Raw genomic sequence first — 7,468 nt, 5'->3', positions numbered from 1 at the left:
GGTTTAGAGGGACGTTTCTAACTGGATTGGCCGATTGAGCTTCATTCAAAGAATGTGGAAGCTTTCACCGATAGGAAGCAAAGTCCAAGGGGGAAAATTGAGTCGCATCCCCGCGGCCGAAATTCACCGGTAGCGCCCCAAGACCCCTGCGTTAACATTGATATAACCACGAATTGTACTTCCAAAAGAAACTTCTAGATCTTTCATTACACTGACAATGTCCCTTTCTTCCTTCTCCAGCAGCTCACCAAGTGCACCGAGATGAGTCTCATCCTTGCCCTCATTGCAATGTTGCTTTTACCACTGCAGAGTTTCTTCAGAAGCACATCAGAAGACATCCTGAATCCAGTGGACAGATTTCAGCAGGACAATCTTCGCCTCCCAGCACAAAATATCTTTTACAATGCGAAAGTGGGCAGGGATCATTCACACTCTCTGTCCAGAGGAGAGAATTTATAAAATCAGGTGATCTTCACCTATGCCAGTGGATCCACACTGGAGAGAGGCCGTATAAATGTACTGAATGTGGAGAGAGTTTCACACAGGCAGGGAACCTCCATACACACCAGTGGATCCACACAGGAGAGAGGCCGTATAAATGCACTGAATGTGGAGAGAGTTTCACACAGGCAGGGAACCTCCATACACACCAGTGGATCCACACAGGAGAGAGGCCGTATAAATGTACTGAATGTGGAAAGAGTTTCACAGTGTCAGGGAACCTCCATACACACCAGCGGATCCACACAGGAGAGAGGCCGTATAAATGCACTGAATGTGGAGAGAGTTTCACAGTGTCAGGGAACCTCCATACACACCAGCGGATCCACACAGGAGAGAGGCCGTATAAATGCACTGAATATGGAGACAGTTTCACACGGGCAGGACACCTCCAGAGACACAAGTGGATCCACACAGGAGAGAGGCCGTATAAATGTACTGAATGTGGAAAGAGTTTCACAGTGTCAGGGAACCTCCATACACACCAGCGGATCCACGCAGGAGAGAGGCCGTATAAAGGTACTGAATGTGGAGAGAGTTTCACACAGGCGGGGAACCTCCAGAGACACCAGCGGATCCACACAGGAGAGAGGCCGTATAAATGTACTGTATGTGGAGACAGTTTTACAGTGTCAGGGAACCTCCATACACACCAGCGGATCCACACAGGAGCGAGGCCGTATAAATGTACTGAATGTGGAGAGTTTCACAGTGTCAGGGAACCTCCATATACACCAGTGGATCCACACAGGAGAGAGGCCGTATAAATGTACTGAATATGGAGACAGTTTCACACGGGCAGGACACCTCCAGAGACACAAGTGGATCCACACAGGAGAGAGGCCGTATAAATGTACTGAATGTGGAAAGAGTTTCACAGTGTCAGGGAACCTCCATACACACCAGCGGATCCACACAGGAGAGAGGCCGTATAAATGTACTGAATGTGGAGACAGTTTTACAGTGTCAGGGGACCTCCATACACACCAGTGGATCCACACAGGAGAGAGGCTGTGAAAGGGTTAAAAAAGGGCTAAGATGAGGGGATTAAGGAACAGAGCATATCTCCAACCATATAAGGAATTGGTATGAACAATATGGTATGAACAATGTCCAGAAGGAAAGTCTGGTGTAGTCGTGGCCAAAGTGCACAAACCGTGAATCACTAACTGAGGAATGTATTGAGAGATAACGTATGGGGTCACAAGACCAATGTACACAGGTCACAAGAATTTGCACCCGAAGCCAACTGTATGATGAAAGAAATGTATACGTGTAATGCACCTAATTGCAAACAGTAGCCACGACTCACAACAAAACCTGTATATAAGGCAGGAGATTTTCAACGATCAGGAACATTCATCCCAGGATGGGTGTCTTCCCTGTCGACTTGTGAATAAAGTTGTTTTACTGAACGCACCTCCAGACTCCGAGTGATTGATTGGGAATAAGGCGGACGTCGACCCTTTATATCACAGGGTCCGTCCGTCTAGGGGAGAAGAAGCTCTCCCCGTTTACCCTTACAACTTGGCGTAGTCGGCAGGATCTACCGGATGGGCTGAGTAGAGACATTGTCTCCTCGCATCGAAGCTCAGGGCCGGAGATCCAACGAATCAGAGGCGGAGTCGGGATACATGAGTAAAGCAACTTGGGTGCATGCTAGGACATTATAGAAATGATAATGTCTGAATAAGTTGAGGAGCTCGGGTTATATAGGATTGGATATAGGGAAAATCCAATCTAGGCGGAGTTAAAACCGCATAAGCAGGGAAAGGTCCCTGAAGGTCCGGGGGAGTTCCGGAGGTAGGAAACGAGGGGGAAACTAGCAAATCCACCCTAAAAGGATGGTGAACAAAAAGGACGCCAAAAGATCTAAACTCCCGTATGACTTTGTATGCGATAGGTATCGACGGACAACATTAGGGCATAAGGTAACTTGCTGTATGAATTTGTACGCGATAGCATCGGATAACGGAAATTCTGATGGGCCAGGGTAAAAAGACCCCGGGGAAGTGAGAAAACCTCACGGAAATTCCCGAGCGGCTAGAAAATGCCTGGGAAAGAAATCGACGGACAAACAGGATGGCGTAACGTAACTTGCCGTATGAATTTGTGCACGATAAGTATGAGAAAGTTAAGGAAAAGATGGTAAAAAAAAGGGATATGATGACAAGGTAATAAAAAGAATGGGAAAGGAAGGTGGGATCCTGAATGGGTTCCCGACCGACAGAAAGAATGGTGGAGTAAGGAGAGCAAGAATAAGGAGGAGAAAACTGTAGTGGTTCTTTGTCAGGGCCACCTGAAAAATGTGTAAGATTGGGGCCACACGGGAGAGGGAAAAAGAGGAGTTAGTGGAACAGTTAAAAAAGGTAGGCACCAAGTGTGCTGCTGTAATGAAGACAAGGTCAGTGCATAGTGGAAGGAATGATAGGAGATCGATTGGGAGGATTTAGAAAGAGAAACCTAAAGTTTTACCGACACGGAAGTTATTAACGTCTGTGCTGAAACAAATAAAACACAAGATTGCTGAGTGAAAGGAACCTTAAAAAATACTGGGATCTCAGTTTGTGTGAAAGTTTTCCTGACTATGGATGTTTAAGAAGTTACAGTGTTCCGTTTGTCTGAAAGCCTGTCTTTAAAAAAATGTCTGTTGTGTGTTTTAACTCCACCCACTCTTTGGTACAGAGAGCTAAAAGCTGTTTAACCCGTTGAAGACTTGTCTTCAAGGATGGACAAGCGTGTGTTGTTTTAAGTTTGTTAATTGTTTTACAAAAGAGAAGCTTCAGTCTTGAAGTTACAGTTGCCAATTTGCCTGGAAGAAAATGAATTTGAATGTTTACAAGGCATGGGTAATTGTTTCCTTGTTAATGTGACTATGGTTTCTTTCTTTTCCAAGTGATACTGGTTAGTTTAAAAAAAATTGATCTGGATTGGATTGGAGTTATGAGGTTAATTAACCTATTAAAACCAGGCTTTCATTGTGGCCACGGTGAAATTCTGGTTGGTGTAAATTTGTGTAAACCGTATTGAATAAGATATTTAATGGTCTGAAACCAGCCCTTAAAATATTGACAGTCTTGGATATAGCGAACAGGTTCTGGTCCATACCATTGGCAGAGGAATCACAAGGGAAATTCGCCTTTACCGTCAGGGATAGACAATATACATGGACCAGGGTCCCACAGGGGTTCCATAATAGTCCAAATATATTCCACCGTGTACTGCGTCAAGCCTTAGACGAGTTAGACCTATCAAAGTACCAGAGCGCCCTACTCCAATATGTCGATGACATAATGATTGCATCAGAGGATGCCAAAGGACACATGGGAGCATTACGAGCCACCCTCCAGACATTTAACAAAGCTGGCTTTAAATTGAACCCAAAAGGCACAGGTTGGACTGTCCAAAGTAAAGTATCTAGGACACGAAATTAGCCAGGGGTATAAGGCACTCCCGCAGGAACAAAAGGCAGCCATAAAAGACAAGCCAAGGCCAGTGACCGTCCGGGGAGTGAGGAAAGTGTTGGGACTATTTAATTACTGCAGGAATTTTATATCAGACTTTGTAGGGAAAGCAGAGCCGATTCAACGGTTAGTTAAAGGGGGGAGACCCACCACCGATAAGATAGAATGGGAGACGGAGCAGGAGGAAGCATATAGGGCCCTTAAACAGGAATTAATAACAGCCCCTGCCCTAGGATTATTAGATCCCACTCGACCCTTCCACCTATATTGTGATTTAGATCATGAGAGTGATTCAGCCGTGGTAATGCAAGATCACGGAGGGAAACAGAGACCCGTTGCGTATTACTCTGCAAAAAAAGACCCAGTAGTGAAGGCGATGCCACGATGTGTGGCTGCAATAGATTGCGCCACCTGGGCAGTGCGAGTAAGCGAACCAATAGTGATGATGGGAAAGGTAATTTTGCATACTCAACATACATTAGTGGAACTACTCAACACAGGAAAATTGTGGACAATATCGGATAGCAGGAAAGTTAAATGGGAAACTATATTACTCCCCAGGGATGGAACTGTGATAATACAAAAACATACCGGGGTTAATCCAGCCACGGGCATATTAACGGAAGGAGAAGAGCACAGTTGTCAGATGAAAATGGAGGAAGAAATAAGTAGTGGAGTAAAGGAAGAACCACTAGAAAATCCCCATATGGTCATCTATGTAGATGGATCCCGAAAATATATCAACGGAGAACCCAGAACAGGGTGGGCAGTAGTAAATCAAGAAGGAAAGACCCTGTTAAAAGGAGCCCTTTATGGGGATAAGTCAGCACAGGTAGCAGAACTAGTGGCTTTAATAAAAGCGTTGGAAATAGCAAAAAAACAAACGGATAAATGTTTATACCGACAGCCGTTATGCCTTCGGAGTGGTGCATGATTATATGATACTATGGGCCAGAAGGGGGTACATGACCTCTACGGGAGAGATAGTAAAACATGGAAAACTAATAGAAAGGTTAGTTAAGGCTGCACAGGCACCTTTAGAGGCAGCGGTAATTAAAATAAAAGCCAACACAAAGATAGAGGATATGGACTCACAGGAACCCCAGGACCAGGCCCCTATAGGGAATAGGTATGCAGATCTAGCTGCCAAATTAGCTGCAGAAGAAATGCAACCAAAGGATGTGTTCAAAAACGAAATAAATATGGTCATGATAGGCAGTGGGGTACAGGGAGTGAATATAATGGAGGTACAAGAAAATACTAGTAAAGAGGAAAAAGAGAGATCGAGACAAGCGGTCGCTCAACTACAGGATGGAATCTGGAAATGGGGCCCAGGTAACCAGGTGGTGGCACCGGAATGTTGCAGACAACTGATGGCGCTATACCATGGTGTAACACATACTGGCAGAAGTAACATGTTGCACCTACTGACACAGTACTGGTGGTGACCAAAGATGGGCCGGGAAGTAGCGAAATATTGCCAACGCTGTATAATATGCGCTAAAAATAATGTAGGACAGAGATGTAGAGTTAGAGTAGCAAACCAACCCAGGCCCCAAGGACCCTGGGAAAACTTACAAATTGACTTTACCAGCAGGACCAGGGGAAGAAATATTGCCTGGTAATAATTGACCAATTTACCAGGTTGGTGGAAGCTTTTGTCACCCGAGATTGCTCTGCAAAAACGGTTGCACTAATATTGGCTACCGAGATTATACCCCGTTGGGGGAGTGCCTCTGCAAATTGACTCAGACAACGGCACTCATTTCACCGGTAAAATAATGAGAGAAACTTGTAAGCTGTTACACGTAACACAAAAATATCACATACCATATCACCCCCAGAGCTCGGGGATGGTAGAAAGAATGGACACTGAAAAACGCGCTGACAAAAGCCATCCAAGAAACAGGGAAGGGATGGTCGGAATTATTACCCAGCATACTAATGAGGTTGTGAGCCACCCAAGGACGAATGACCGGACTGACCCCCTACGAACTAATGACAGGACGAGCTATGAGACTACCAGAGGATTTGGCTGGAGGGGTGAGAGAACCAGGACCAGTACAAGGTAGATTAAGTACAACTAAATCAGGAGGTACAAGCACTAAATAAAGAAGTAAGGAACCAACAACAGATTAAAGATCTAGAAAGGCAGAATGCTGGACTTAAACCGGACGAGTTGCCCAGAATAGGTCAACAAGTAATGACGCAAGTTATCGGAAGAAAGGGAATGGAACCCCGTTGGATGGGGCCATATACTGGATTAATGACCAGTGATACGTGTGTTTGTCTACAGGAACCGACGGGTATGTGATGGAAGCACTGGACCCAGGTGAAACCATTTAATACTAAAGACCCCCATTCTACCCTCTCCTCTAGGGGAAAGAGCTCGGAAGACGACCAGACCTCTGTTTAAATTACAGATAAACATGGATCCAGCGAGATGATTATAACTACACTGATGACAACACTTATAAGCCCGAATAACGGGCTGAAAGAAATGGACTGCAAGTTAAGATCCCCTAGTGGAGACTCCACGAGGAACTTCATTATATCACACAGTTACGAGTGTGAAAAACAGGAAAAGGATGTTACAGGTGTAACGGTATCTGGGTGAACTTGGATCAACGACCATGCGGACCCTGTAGAATGACAGATACCAGCAATATGGTAAGATGTAATAGACACTGGCAGGTGTTGGGTCAAGCAGGGGGAGGATATATCCTGAGCTGCACGGACAATATCATAAGATGGACTATTGTACACGGCATTACAACACCTCAACCAACAACAAGAAGGATCACACCACAAGGAGTAACCCTAGAACCAACAACACCCCCAATCACAACGACACCTGAAGAACGAAGGTGTCCGAAATGGACGTCTGGGCCCGAAAATGGACTGGTGTTATTTACCGAGGAAGAAGAATTGTATGATAATGTGAGACACGAAATTGTACCGGTACTAATGAACTTAACCATGCTACAATGGCCAGGATATTGTGAAAGATTTACTAAAACTAGAGAGTTGTATGCATATATGATAAGGAATGTAATTAACCAAGCTGCTGATGCAACAGGGGCTTTTACTTTCAGGGGACATGCTGCATTCCACCAAAGAATTAAGAGGGGCTTAGGAAACGATGTACTCACGGGAATAAATACGGGGACGTCATTCATTAATGCCCTGGATATACAAGGAGTCCAGAGTAGTGTGGAACAATTACAAAGGGTAATACAACAGATTTTAGAGAAAGAAACTGGTTTGGTTCAACAAGAATCAGAGTTGGGAGAACATACGATAAGGACATTACTCGAGGGAATCAAAGTTATAGAAGACCATGCTAGCACTATCAACAAACTAAACCATAGAGATGAGGAACAGGCAAAAGATGGGGTAGGGAGAGGCTTGTGCCATGCCAATGGCCAATGGACCACCGGATAGTTAAAACACAATCTGGCACAGATGCAACGAGGTGAGGTACCAGACTGGATTAACAGCAC

The 7,468-nt window shown here is 44.9% G+C and overlaps 1 pseudogene; it reads left to right on the top strand.

Moving 5' to 3' along the window:
• The first annotated feature begins 224 nt into the window (after positions 1-224).
• On the top strand, positions 225-1,796 carry LOC147109828 (uncharacterized; annotated as a pseudogene).
• Positions 1,797-7,468: the final 5,672 nt, after the last annotated feature.

Source organism: Somniosus microcephalus, chromosome 12 (genome assembly GCF_052327205.1).
Source record: "Somniosus microcephalus isolate GS21.2 chromosome 12, FLI_Smic_1.0, whole genome shotgun sequence".
Classification (NCBI taxonomy): domain Eukaryota; kingdom Metazoa; phylum Chordata; class Chondrichthyes; order Squaliformes; family Somniosidae; genus Somniosus; species Somniosus microcephalus.
The sequence above is the reverse complement of the archived record's forward strand: the minus strand, read 5'-3'. Positions and strand labels throughout refer to the sequence as shown.